We start from the raw sequence: 15,152 nt of genomic DNA on the forward strand, positions 1-15,152 counted from the left end.
GCGAGTGATATGGGTGTGCGTGACGACGGCGAATAATGCGGCTTATAATTAAGCATAGGATAAGTTTATTTATTTATTTAAAATTTCGAGGTCTAGCAGCGCCTTTTTTTTAAGAAAGGTAATTTTGTACGGTCTAATTTACAGCTTTTCTGCTATAGACTCCATATTTAACCATGAATATATTATTATACATTATGGCACAAACTATTTCTTTTGAAGGCTAAAATTCCTAACAATATACTTAATTTTGATTGCAATAAAATCTCTCCATCACGTCACACACATTAATTATAATATGACAAATTACGTGAAAATAGTTCCATATACAACTTTAACTGCAAATTTCTCAAACTTGTGACGTAATAAAGCAATTTGGTAAACGGTATTTTGCGCCCAAAAAACTGCAAAAAATGACTAGTCCCGTTTTGGAGTACGAAAAAAAGTCATTTTTTGTTGAACAGTATATTATCAAAAACGCCTTGTATATAATAAAAGAAATCAATTATATAAAACTGTTTTAATATATCACATAAGAAATATGAAATAACTGTGCATTGCAACATGAACTGCTGATTTTCGTAGAGAGAATGCTAAAATAAATAATAAGTATCGTTTTACATTTCATAATCTCGTTAAAAATGTTTACTAAAAAAGTGTTTACTAGAAAAATGAGACAATGTCGCTAATAAATAAAAGAAGAAATACTTATGTTACACGTTTTAAAAAACATAGATATTTTCAAATCTATCAAAATAATAGAAAATACTTAAATGTTGTTAAACAGTTATTTTGATATAATGCAAGGCTGAAATAATTATTTGAATTATATAACCGCATTTACTCTATGTCTAATGATTTGAATTTATCCAGAGTTTGAATCAATTAAAGCTAACCATTGATATAAAGTATTTATTAGTCGGCCTGACTGGCAATAATTGAATAATTATAACGACGTTTCGACCTCTATTTTGGGTCCTTATCAAGTTATGCTGGAACATTATCGTCACGTAAATTGCCGGTAATACATTTAAAGTGGATACAATGCCAATTACAAATTCAACTTACATGGATCAATGTGCGTCAAAAGTTATAAAATTACAAGTCATCGTTAATCTTTAACGGGGCGGTTGAACAGAATGTAAACTTCGTGAGGCATGACCGTCACGTGTGGCGCCCGACGAACGACTGATAAATTGTGTCATGTCGCGAATAATTACAAATACATAAAACAACATAGAGTGTAAAGTTTAAAGAGAAGCTATTATCCGATCGTAAACCAATGGCAAGTTTTCTGTGTCCTTCTGCAAATTTATAGCGTCGGTATGCTTTTTAATTAATATCATTTCGGAAGTTTCACGTTTTTTGAGATTCTGCTCCTTGTGTAAGATCATGGCCTCTTGCCATTTAAAATTATGGTCAAATTCTATTCTATGCTTACTGACGACCGATTGCTGACTGGAATGCTCTTGGTCTGACCAATGTAACAAGCATTGCAATCTGAACAATCTAATTTGTAGACAACGCCCGTGCATTTACTATTCTCTAATTTGTCTTTCCTTTTTTTAATTAGTGCGTCAAGTTTCTTTGGAACGGTATATAAGGTACTCAAGCCGTAATTGCTGAAAATACGTCGTAAACCCTCACTAAAAGTTTTAACATACGGGATAGGAATATAACTTTTGAGATCAGGGATATTGGCTCTATCCGCACGGTTGTCAGATTCATCGTTATTTGGCCGTTTGTTAATTTCAGCAAGTCTTCTTAGAATGTGTTTATCCACGAGAGAAGCCGGAAAGCAATTGTTCAATAAAATAGATTTTATCAAATTGATATTATCGTTGTGAAACCGTACGTCCGACAGAAGTATGGCGTGGTCGACCAAGTTGATGATAATATTAATCTTGTATTTTAAAGGATGACTCGAGAAGTAATTAATATAACGACCAGAAAACGTTGGTTTACGATACCAATTAGTGACTAAACAATTATCGATTCTGTAAACAGATGTGTCCAAGAAATTCAAACAATTGTCCTTCTCCAATTCATACGTGAATTTGAGACGTGGATGATAATTATTAAAAGCCAGGACAACATCATCCAGTCGTGATCTCGGAATACACATAAAAATGTCGTCAACATAACGGCGAAATATCTCGATATGAAAGTCAAAGGACCGAAGGCAGTTAGTTTCACAGTCATCCATCACAATATCCGCCAGGATCGGAGAAAGGGGGGAACCCATTGGGCTACCAAAAATCTGTTCAAAAAATTCCCCATTGAAAGAAAAACTGGTAGACTCCAAAATCAGCTTAATCGCATGCAAGAACTAACCATTGATATTGCATGAATAAGCTTGGCGCACTCATTGTCAGACTCATATGCAGACACCAATGTTAACCGCTAATGTGTTTATCAATTCAATATTTTTAACGCAAATTAAAAATGTAGGTATGTATCACTTTTTACTATAAAAATTAATATACTTAATATTAAAATAATTGTACAGACGAAAAGCTAAAAAACAATTTTATGAATGCGAGCTTATGCGGACACTTACTGCAAAGCATCATTAATATAATAACAATTGTGTTCAACTAAATTTATTAAAATGTTATATATAATATAACATTTTAACAAATTTATAAATAAGAAAATAGAGCTTGAAGATTTAATTGGTCTGTTTTCATAATCATATTTTGTATCATCCTATTCAATGTATCAGTTTTTTACACTATTTTGCGCGTGCATGCATTTGGCGCTTTCTTCACTAAAAAAAAATAATTCTTGAATAATACTTTCTACAGGAGCCCATAATTGTATATGGAAGCAGAAGACTATTGTAAGAACTGCGAAAATAATGGTATTAGAGTGAGAAAATCAGTAATTCTACGAGATTTCATCATTTATTTAGAACAGTATACAAGTGTAAATTGGCCGCCGCCGCCGCCGCCGCCGCCGCCGCCGCCGCCGTCGTCGTCGTCGTCGTCGTCGTCGTCGTCGTCGTCGTCCCGGTGTTGGGGCAGCGCCGCGGCGGTTCCCCTCATAGAGATATAAGAATAGAGTGCCCGAGTCATATGCTAGCACGTAAGAAGCTGCGATATAGGAATAGAAAAAGAACGCTGCATATAGGCCCTTTCTTTCTTTGTCTACGCGCGCATGCGAAACAAAGACAGAAGGGGCCCATGCGCAGCTTTCTCTTTCTATTCTGCGCAGCTTTATCTTTCTATTCCTATATCGCTTTTTCAGCTCGCTCGCGCACTCTATTCTTATATCTCTATGGTTCCCCTCTATTGATCGAATTTGACCTGCGAAGTTTCCCCTAACGCGTGTGTGCAGTAATAGTGGCGGCCGGTAGTGGGTCTCTCGCGCTCGTGTTTTCGAGTCCGGTAGTGCGGTTAAATTAATCGCGAGCAGCCTCGGTATGTCTTTGCCAACGGCTTGCACGCGATTCAGTGACAACTACGACCTGAAGGAGGAACTCGGAAAAGGTGCCTTCTCCGTGGTTCGACGATGTGTGCAAAAGAGCACCGGTCACGAGTTTGCTGCAAAAATCATAAACACCAAAAAACTCTCAAATAGAGATTTTCAAAAACTCGAGCGTGAGGAGCGGATATGTAGAAAATTGCAACATCCAAATATCGTGAGATTACATGACAGTATACAAGAGGAGAATTTCCATTATCTCGTCTTTGATCTAGTCACCGGCGGAGAACTATTCGAGGACATCGTCGCCCGGGAATTCTACAGCGAGGCGGACGCCTCGCACTGTATTCAACAAATCCTGGAAAGCGTTCACCACTGCCACCATAACGGAGTTGTGCACCGGGATCTGAAACCCAAAAATTTACTCCTCGCGAGCAAAGCGAAGGGGGCGGCTGTGAAATTAGCGGATTTTGGTCTGGCGATCGAAGTGCAAGGTGATGCGCAGGCATGGTATGGTTTCGCTGGAACACCCGGCTACCTCAGCCCGGAGGTGCTGAAGGAGGAGCCATACGGGAAACCAGTCGACATATGGGCGTGCGGTGTCATACTGTACATCCTTCTGATCGGTTACCCGCCCTTCTGGGACGAGGATCAGCAACGGCTCTGTGGGCAGATCAAGGCCGGATCGTACGATTATCCGAGTCCAGAATGGGACACCGTCACGCCAGAAGCCAAGAACCTTATCAATCAGATGCTGACGGTGAATCCAGGAAAGAGGATCACTGCCAGTGAGGCACTGAAGCATCCATGGATTTGCCAACGTGAGCGTGTTGCATCTGTGGTGCATAGACAAGGGACCGTGGACTGCTTGAAAAAATTCAATGCAAGGCGTAAATTAAAGTGCGCTATATTGACGACCATGCTGGCGTGCGACGCGGAACTTTTCCAGTAAGTATGATGCACAGGGTCGAAGCATCATCACGAAGAAGGGCGAGGGCTCTCAAGTGAAGGAATCTACTGACAGCAGCACAACGATCGAAGACGATGATGTTAAAGGCCGAGAAAGTACAATCCGAATTATCTTTACATGAAAATCCGCGTGTAAATCCTCCTCTCCTACCTCACACAGCCGCAGCATATAATTTACCGGATATCCGAGAAAACAATAATATTGTTCGTGCTTTCGAAATTTCAAACATTCTCTACACGACACGAGGAAACTCATCCCTCGTCCCTCGTCCATCAGGATCACACAAATGCATATTTCTCTTATACTTATATAATAATTGACGTGGAGCCGAGATTGGACTTCCGGTTGAGTGAGAAAGGCGGGTGGGCGCTCCGAGAAGAGAAGGAGGAATTATGGAAGGAATAACGGAGTAAGGAACGAGGAAGGAGGAGAAAAAAGAAGAAACGCATAAAGGAAGGACGGAGGAAGGCGAGTATATGGAGGAGGAACCGGAGGCGTGAGAGAATTGGAGTAAGGCAGGACGGAGAAGATGTGGAAAAGTTGAGGTTAAGTCAGAGAGAGGCATGGTCGGGAGAGAAGGAGAGAGAAGAGGGAGGAACATCAAGGTAGGGGACCGGAAACAGTAAGGAGAAGAGATACGAGCGAGCATGCGTGAAGGTGCGATTTCACGATGACGCTCGACGCTGGATTCGAGCGTCAAACAGCGCCAAAAAGCTAAACTGTGTTTAGCTTTGACACTTGACGCTCGAATTCAGCCAATCCAGTGGTTAGGTTATATTTCGCGTCCCTTTGAATCTATCACGTGACCAGATTTGACGCTCGAATCCAGCGTCGAGCGTCATCGTGAAATCGCACCTTGAGACACGGATCTGAGGCACGGAGTCGCGCAGGGGTGATGAGGTGAGATGGCGCTGAAGCGAGAGTCGAAGCGGCACTGGGTGCTGAGGCGATGGGCGCCGGCTAGGGCCGAGACGGCGCGGGGTGCCGGCCCCTTCAAAAGAGTGGGTTGGCACCACTGCGGGGCGTCGAGGCGCAGCATTGGCGAGCGCGGCGACGAATGACGGGACTGTCGCGGCGGCGAGAACGCGCAGGCGGACGAAAGGAGGAACGGACGAACGGCGGGTGGCACGCCTGGAGCGTCATTGCTTATTATCAAGGTCTGAGAAAGCACGGTGCAGTTGATGAGAGGAAATAAGGCGAGAAGGAAAGGAAATAAAGGAAGAGAAGGAAGAGTGGAGTGATCACGGCAGAGGCTGGAAGGACTGGAGTGGAAAGTCGAGCGGTGTGTGCGGAAAAGTGACTATGTTACATAGAGAAGGGAAGGGGAAGGAGGCACGTATTCGGCCGCCGCTCAGCGTAAGGCCCGGTCTACAATAAAGAGGGAAAGGAAGCAAGAACGAAGCAAAGCGGAGAAAGGCAGAGGCGGAGGCAGGATCGGGGAACAGAGGAAGGAGATAGGAAGAGCGGTGGGAAGACACAGGAACGTAGGGAGGAAGCAGTAAAGGAATGACAGTGGATGAAAGACGGAAATATGAAGAAGGAGAATGGATGGAGTAGAAGCGGATGGTGGGTGTCGTATAACCAGTTAACAGAGAGACAGGGGGGGTGAAGATGCCGAAAGAGGGTGGGAGGGGGAGGAGGATGACGGGGAGAGGGAAAACAGGAAGGATATGAGAGAGAGAGAGAGTCTAAACCTTGCAAGAGAGAAGCGAGGAAGGAAAGAATGGAGCCAGAAGGAACGGAGGGAATGAAGTCGAGGAGAGTCCATTAAAGTTGCCAGAAGAAGGGAAGAAGAGATAAGGGACTGGGGGAAGGAAAGGGTGCAGCGACGGAAAGGGAAAGGATAAGGAACGAGAAGGGGAGGGAGGGATCGAGAATGTATAAGGCCAAGGGCCAGGTCGGGATAGGAAGAGTGAAATGTACAGGGTTGGGTACGTCCCTTCAAAACGCCAATGTAAGGTTTGGATACGTTCCTCAAAAACGCCCTTTAAGGCCCCTTTGGGGCAAATAAAGTACTCATTGAATTGAATTGAATGCAAGTGTAAATTAAACTATGATATACTTTATGTTCTAACGATCTCGTGCTCAAATCTAGTAAAACCGATAATATTTTCATGGAAAAAATGATAGAAATATAATCAAATATTGTTTTAAATATAAATTTACACTATAAATTTGAATAAAATAAATATACTTGTAAAAAAAAGTTATATGAAATACACACTGAGGTTTGAGAGACCCCTGACTTATTTTAAGTATTAATTATTGTCAAACTAACAAATAATTGATCGATTCGGCAGTTTCTACCTATTGAAGAAACTTCAAACCTTTTTTACAAGGCGGTCGTATCCCTCTTATTGATTTATTCTACCAATGATAGAGTTTCAAACTTTGTCTGGAGTTTTGGAGACCTCAGTGTGTATATACCTATGGTTAATATACTTGTTAATATATTTATCTGTTAATATATTTATAAATATTAACATTATATTAATAATTATCTTATTCTGAGTACTTTATATACTATTCATTTATCTTGAGAAATCTAAAAATGTTAATTAGAAGTGAATAGGGGAGACCGGGGCTAAAACGTCTACGGGGTAAATACGTCTAATCAAATATCTCGGAACCTGTATATTGTGCGAACTCGCTATTAACATTGTAAACGCTGCTTATGGTACCCATGTGGTTTGGGGCTAATCCGTCTGTAAGCACCCGGGGCTAATCCAGCTAATCTCGTCACTGTGGCGCGCCGGGTGCACGACTTCAGCTCATGGCGATTTCAGGTTAGGTTTCCCTCGAGCGTGATTCTGTCTTCTCTTGCACGTGCGTCAGTTTGTATAGGAGGGAAATGGTACGCACGTATCGTCGCAAAACGGGTGTTTTGGCCGACCGAAAAGATGGCGGACCGTTATTTTCGAGATCGCTCGCGCTCACGGCACGTCGGCGAGGTACGGCGAGGCACGGCACGGCTCTGAGATCCCGCGATTTCCGCGCGAGAGTTGACATGCCGCGCGCGCGGTAGATCGTCGTTGTTGGTCGTTGTGTCAGTGACAGTCGCGCGTGCGACCGCATCGTCCAGCGTTCGCCGCATCGTCTCGGCGTCATTGTCGCCGCCGTTGTAGTGATGGTGGTGTCGGTGGTGGTCATCGTCGTCGTCGTCGTCGTGGTGGTGGTGGTGGTGGTCGTGGCCGTCGTCGTCGGCGCGTCGAGGAATCGGCGCGAGGACGCCGTCGGTAAAATGGTCGCGCTCCACCGCGAGCTTTTCTAACGTCGCTATTTATCGCTCCCCCGCGAGAAACGCGGCTTGGTTAGGTTGCTCGAGGGCCCGCGCTGATCCTATGGCACCGGAACGCTGTCACGCGTGTTCCCCTATCATTTTTCAGGATTAGATGTATGTATATGTATTGAAAATGCAGTGTGACGGATTAACCCCGGGGGGGACGGTTTAACCCCGGCATTTTTGAGATTTCAATTTTTCCACCGTTGTCGTTTTTGCTTTATACCGGTTAAACAAAGCGACGTAGACAAATTTCCTATATAAATTTTGTAGCTAAAGGTTCACTCTTTACAGTGGTATACCACATTTAACTACAATTATTTATTTAAAAAAAACGGACGGTTTAGCCCCGGTCTCCCCTACATTTCTTAATATCAGCAGCGTAAATAAATTCCTGTCACTGTGCACTGTGTTAAATATTTTGAGTTTATGCGATAAATTCGGTTTACTAATCAATCAATTTAACAAAAAAGATCGCATGTGTTCTGTTTTAGAAATAAATAAAAAATAGGTTTGGTCGTGTTGCTTTCTACACTTATGTTCTGGTGAGTTTTCTAGTAACTAGAGAGTGTAGCGACCCACGAGTTATTTGAAATAACTCAAACGATGTGCAGAATTGTCGAATGGTAGATCCAGGTGAAATATTAGAATAACTTGATATTTCAGATGATGTAAAGATAAATTACACGTACCTTTACTAATTCCACCTGTTTTATCTGTCATATATCCACATGAAGAACAACATGGTGAGCGTAAAAATTATTTACTTTTGCTGTAAAACAGGACATACATACCTAATATAGAAATTATTGAAGAATTAATTTATATGTATACCTAATTACAGCTAATGAAATACTACATTGATCGAACTTGTGATAAATAATCAATATAAAACATATAAGTTATATTAAAATTAGTAATTATACAGAAGACATTGTCACAAAGGCTTTATTCATAAAGATTTTATTATGCATTTTCACTTATCACGTACAATAGCGTTTGAACTTATTGCACGTTTCGAGATATCACATTTTTACGTCTTTACAAGGTGTTTTATTATAAATCTTAAAAACTAATTAATTATGTAGATTTTCTTTTATATACCAATGATATTTATTTAATTAGAAATTACAGAACATGCAGGATATATGAACCAATAACAAGTGAAAAGCATATTTTAAGTTATTTGTGGTTTTTTGATCATGAAAATGCGGAATATTATGGTGTAGCAAATTGACTTAGTGTTACACTAAGCACATTGCATGTATTTTTATTACAAGCAATTCTCATTGATAGTACAGATATTTTGGATTTTTTGCTCATTATGTTAAATTTGTCATTTTTAATTCTTAAGGATGTTCTGGAGGTATCGATCCAATAAAAAATCATGGAAAAATTAAAACACCGATATTAATTCTCTAGAGATCCAAAGACAAAAAATGTATATAAATAGTTACAGTAAATCTAATAGAATGTAAAAGACATAGTATATACTAATAAAATCTTAAAGAATTATATATAAAATAGGGGTAGAAATGACCGAAGAAAAAATTGTTCTTTTAGTTTTCGATGCCAATGTGTTAAAACTTATATTAAAAAATTGATAAATTTTTATGGAAATTGTGAATCGATCTGAATTTTGGCCCCAAAATACACAACATATTGAATTTTTATTAATTTCGTAGCATTTTGACAAACCATCCTTATTTAAAAATATCTTTTTTGAATGTGACTTTTCCGTCATGAATGTTGTCCTGATCAGTTTTTCTTTTTTGGTGATATTTCCATCATTGATAGTTAATTCGTTACTATGAAATATCTGTGGGAGATATCTGTCTTCTGTAAGAAAAAAAAGAATAACATTTTATTTTTTAATTAATTTAATATTATAAATATGTTAATTTAACTTAAACTGTGCTTCCAGATAGCGCCCATGTGTTACAATTTTGTGTTAATTTTTCACATATTACTTGTGTTATTTATTTGCATATTTGCCTTCTATTAAATTAACATAAAAATTAGAGTGTAAATTGGGACGTGTGAAATATGTTAAATTTAAAATTGTTTACTTTGTACGAAAGCATATACAGCTTACCTTTTTTAATAGTATTTTTAAGTAGTATTAATAGTATTTTAATAGTAATTGTTTTTTTTATCTCTGAGTCTATACCTTTCAAATTTTTACTGTTTACGGGTATTACCTAATCTTAACTTAAAAACAGTTTATGTGATAAAGAAGAAATTCCTTACGTTAAAAACTTTCTTTAATTTTATATTTGTATAATTTTATGTTTGAAATAATTAAAAATGCCCAGAAGTATTATAATTATTTGAGAGAAAAGTATTTTGTCTTGAAGCAATTATCAAGACTGAAATGAAATGTTTTGCTACATTGATTATGTTTGTTTCTATTTTATGTTAAAATTAACTCTGAGTCTTGTTACAACTGGCCCTAAGGGTAAGAACAATTGTAACAAATCTCGATTTTCGTAAAATTCAATTTCTCTACTTAATTATAAAATGTAATTATATTTTATCCACCCTATAATGTAGGCAAAGAATGTGTTTACCATGTGAAGGAGAAAAAGTTTATATACATACAAACAAGTAAATGGAAAATATCGATGCAAATAATGCAAAATGTTACTTACCTTTGTTCACGGTCGTTTCATAGGTCAGTTCTCTCGGTTGATATTTTAAACTTATTTTTAAATATACTGTAAACATGGATATCTTATTAGTTAATGTATGCAATAAATATCTGTACAATTCAACGACTAGTAATAAACAAAAAAACGGATAAGTATACACAAACAATAAATATTTACAATGCATTTAACATTTAATGTCTGCCATAGAAATTGCGTTTCGCATACCTCTATTGGTATCTTCAACCAAGTGGAAAATCACGGTTGTGACCAAAACCATTTGCACGATCATCGAGAAAATTTAAAAGAGCACAATGTCCGCCCGTCGTTGAGCGTCGTTTGAAATTGAAATTTTGTTTTGTTACTACAAAAAATAAAATATCATGTATAAAAAAATATATCGTACAATATTTATAAAAAAGTTATTATTTTTAAAGTAACAAATCTCTATTAATATCTCGCCCGCGAATTAATTCATGTGTATTGTCAAAGAGACACGAGACTCCTCGCTGAATTCACGCGTGGGTTCTCTTTTCGCGAGAAATGACACGCCTCGATGAGCCTGCACCGCTTTGAATCGCCCTATATACGCGCACACACGGAAGGAGGGTTATACCCGTGGCGAAGAATACGCCGGGAACCATCATCGCCGTCCCTTATCCAGTATGGAACGCGTTAACGAGCATTACACGTGAAGTGACACCGACCATTCCGGAACGCCGCGGCCGCGTTTTGGATTCGTTTGCGAGAGGAGCGTTCCCGGGGCGAGAAGATGTTTCAGGTTTCATAAAGGCGGCTCGTTAATTACGCCCGAAGTCTTAAAGTAATTAACTCCAATGGGCCCCCGGATCTGCCCGGATCGCGACGGTTCCCATGGTCGGTTAATGTAATTCCAGTTTGTCCTCTGATTCCCCCCCCCCCCCCTGCTCCTTGCGCAATTACGAGAAAGCGCTCCTCCTGGCGATTTTCTATCTCTCATAGATTCAACGCGATATTCCTGTTAGCCAAACCCGAACGAGCGGATTGGTTCGAATATAATAAAGATAAGTAAGCGTAATTTCGCCACTGGGATAAATGTGGCACATTTGAACAAATGTTGGAGTACTTTTTAATGATAAATTGAGACAAAATTGCGAAAGAAGCACTTAATAAAGGAACCTAATACGATCCTTGGTATATTATGGCTTTAAATTTCCTAAAAATTCTCTAGTGTTATCAATGTATTCATTAAAAACAATCTATCTAGTTTTTTTTTACTATCAATCGTTAGTAATACAATTACAATATATCGATTATAGTACAATCATAAATTAGCCGCTAAGCGCAATCAAATAAATAGGACAAAGGGCGAAATCCAAAAAGTGCCATTGTTTTAGCGACAATAGTTACGATAGTATCCTGATTAGGTAAACGTCATTCAAATGCCTCCCTCGCATATCGATAAGCACACAACGAAATGTATTTTAATAGAATATTACCAGAAGCAGTTTTGTCGCCCTTATGAAAAGTGCATAATTTCCGTTGTGCATTCCAGTCCGCGATATAGCAAACTCATATACGCGCGTAATAGTATTTGCAGAAACACATACGCATTATTCCTGCGCGAATAACGTTTGGAGCAATAAGCTCCTTGACGAGCACTTTTCAATGGCACTCTTCGACGTTAATCCCGAGGAATATAACTAAAAAGCAATTTTATTTGTGGAAAAGGGGGGTGCTCCAATGCAACTCATACAAACGAAACTGGTGTAATATTTGCAATATGCAGCAACAAACGAGAATTCCATTGATTGCAAAGCTAATATAGAATTCTTTCGGGCAAAAATAAACTGCGACACCGACACTTGACAAATACCGAGATGCGATATAATACAATCGGAGAACTCCATAGAGCGAAGCGTCGCGTTCTCGAAAATGCGCAACGTGCCTTAAAATATTATAAAATATTCGATAATCTCTCTTATTAAAACCGAATAAAAGCAATTTTATATTTCGTAAATTTAATTATAAATAGAATCAGTGATGATCATTAAGATATTCTACGTCCATTCTATAACACATATCTTCCAAATATATTTGCTTCAAAAATATGAAAATTTATACGTTTAAATATTAATGCACTAATTATACTATTAACATGGCTCAAATCCGGCGCAGTAGAGTAGAAAATGACGCTGGAAAATTATGACAATTAGAACCACCGTTTTCTATCCTGCTGACCGTAACGAGAATCTTTCAATGGAATTTTCCTTGTGCTGCAATTAAATATTACGCCAGTTTCGTTTGCATGAGTGGCATTGGAGCATTCCCCTCTGCTTTCCACCACACAAATAAAATTACCTTTTAATTATATTTCTCGAGATTAAGGGAGGACACCACTGTAACTGCCCATTTTCGACTGCCTTCTTTGGTATTTTTTTTTTAGAAAGGAATAAAATATATGGTCAAAAGAACTTTTAGGCTTTATTAGACATATATTAAAGTATGTAAAAAAATTTTTTATTTGTTGAAAAAATACAAAATGGCGGCGCACGAGTCGCTATAGCACTTATTGGTTTTCAGCCAACCCTCTCCGCGGCACGCAGTAGAACTGTCGTAAATTTGATCCTGGAACAAAAAGTGAAATATTTTCGTTAATTATATTAGTTTTAGCAGTGAAGTACGAGGGGAAATAAGAAAATATTAAAAAACAAAAAATAGAGACGAGTTTGAATAAAAAGTTCGATTTTTCGACCATCGAACTTTTTATTCAAACTCGTCTCTATTTTTTGTTTTTTAATATTTTCTTATTTCCCCTCGTACTTCACTGCTAAAACTAATATAATTAACGAAAATATTTCACTTTTTGTTCCAGGATCAAATTTACGACAGTTCTACTGCGTGCCGCGGAGAGGGTTGGCTGAAAACCAATAAGTGCTATAGCGACTCGTGCGCCGCCTTTTTGTATTTTTTTAACAAATAAAAAATTTTTTTACATACTTTAATATATGTCTAATAAAGCCTAAAAGTTCTTTTGACCATATATTTTATTCCTTTCTAAAAAAAAAATACCAAAAAAGGCAGTCGAAAATGGGCAGTTACAGTGGTGTCCTCCCTTAACGTCGGAGAGTGCCATTGAAAAGTGATATTTCACACACACACACACACACACACACACACACACACACACACACACACACACACACACACACACACACACACACACACACACACACACACACACACACGCACGCACGCACACGGACATTTTGTAAAAATGTGATTTTTCGGCGTTTTAGAACATTCTGAACACATTAGCATAGAAAACTAAAAATTTTTTTTTCCGCGAAAACAAAGCTTCCTCTATGAGGAAGCAATAACAATAATAATGCGAATATTTTATGTGGCGGTCAGCTGTCCGCCACGAACGTGCGACGGACAGCTGACTACCACAGTTTATAATGTCGTCGTTTAGATTGTCGACGCAACAATTCTGTCCTGGCAAACTCGATACCGGGAAATTTCTATCTCTTCTGCCTTATTCACGATCCTCGTGCAAACAACGAACGTCCGCGCACCCGGAATTGTATGATCCGACAAACAGCTTCACTTTAATGTACGTACCTTCGTACTGCGAATCGAACAAGTCTCTTCTTCTAGACGAAATCGAGGAACTCGGTGAAATGTTTAAATCATCTCTACCCGTCGTCTTATATAGGCCTCGGGGCATGTAGAAAAGCAAGACTTGAGTAAATGACTCAGCTAATAAGTTGAAAATTCTCAAAAACGCATTGTGTTGTGATTGGCTGCTATCGAATTCTTAGACTCTTTTCTATACGTGTCCATCCTGTGATTGGCAGTGCCAGGGCAAAATGTCCTGGAGTTTTCCAAGGAACCGCCAATTTTCGTTCCACGCTCACAAAGTCTTTACCGCTACCCTCTCTTTATCACTTAGAGCTTAGATCTTTAGACCAAAATTTGATACTGAACATAGTGTGTGGACCTTTATGTCCGACAGAAGTGCGCAGTAAAAAATTTTGTGTATTTTTGTTTAAAAATATTCTTGTTAAAATTTTTGTGTTAACCGTAGGTATACACACTTATTTGTCGGATATGTAGATGACACACTGGAGTCTGGAGGACCCCTGATACATTTTTTATTGTAACTTTTGAGAAAATAATCGTATTTTGATTACCTTTTTTTTCTTCAGATCGTAAATAAAGTGAAAAATACATACATTCATTCAGAATTAGTCTAAAATTATAATAATTAAAAAAATAAAACCAATAAACACGTGCTGAAAAATTGTAATCACTCATAAGTGCAGAGAAAACGTCATTTTACTCTAATTGCTTTAAAAAATCATATCTTTTTTGCTAATAGAGATAATCAAGAAAATTTTAAAGATTTTGAAAGAGCACATTTCAAAGTACAAAAAAAATTTGCTTAAATACTGAAATATTATTATCAAAATTACAAAGCTCCAAAAATAACAACAAATTTTCACATTTCTATTTTCTAACGGTTTTGCAGATAGATATAAAAGTTAGGATTTTTGTTAAAAAAAAAATACAAATTTAATGACTTATAATGCACATATTTACTTAAAAAAAGAATAAAAATATAAAATATAAAAAATCAATCATTTACAGATTACCACGAAAATTAAGTCTTTTTATCTTTGTCACGTGGACAAAACCCTGCACATCTTGTTTTTTTCTAGTTTAGCAGCATCTCACGTCGCACATTTTGTCATTCAAATATTCGGTGCCTAACACGCTTTCAATGAATGGTCGTACATATGTACGTTGTACGTAATATCATCGATTGTAATTGTCGCATCGTAAATGG

General features: G+C 38.2%; 1 long non-coding RNA gene and 1 pseudogene across 1 annotated transcript; both read left to right on the forward strand.

Annotated features, from left to right (window-relative positions):
- Positions 1-2,355: 2,355 nt before the first annotated feature.
- LOC139784911 (uncharacterized) lies at positions 2,356-13,338 on the forward strand. Its single transcript, XR_011721717.1, has 2 exons — positions 2,356-2,448; positions 13,176-13,338. It is a non-coding gene; the product is annotated as an uncharacterized lncRNA (long non-coding RNA).
- Positions 3,285-6,012, forward strand: LOC139784909 (calcium/calmodulin-dependent protein kinase type II alpha chain-like; annotated as a pseudogene).
- Positions 13,339-15,152: the final 1,814 nt, after the last annotated feature.

The sequence above is a fragment of the Temnothorax nylanderi genome, unplaced genomic scaffold (genome assembly GCF_030848795.1).
Source record: "Temnothorax nylanderi isolate EJ_2023f unplaced genomic scaffold, tnyl_v1.0 TNYL_tig0703_pilon, whole genome shotgun sequence".
Classification (NCBI taxonomy): Eukaryota; Metazoa; Arthropoda; class Insecta; order Hymenoptera; family Formicidae; genus Temnothorax; species Temnothorax nylanderi.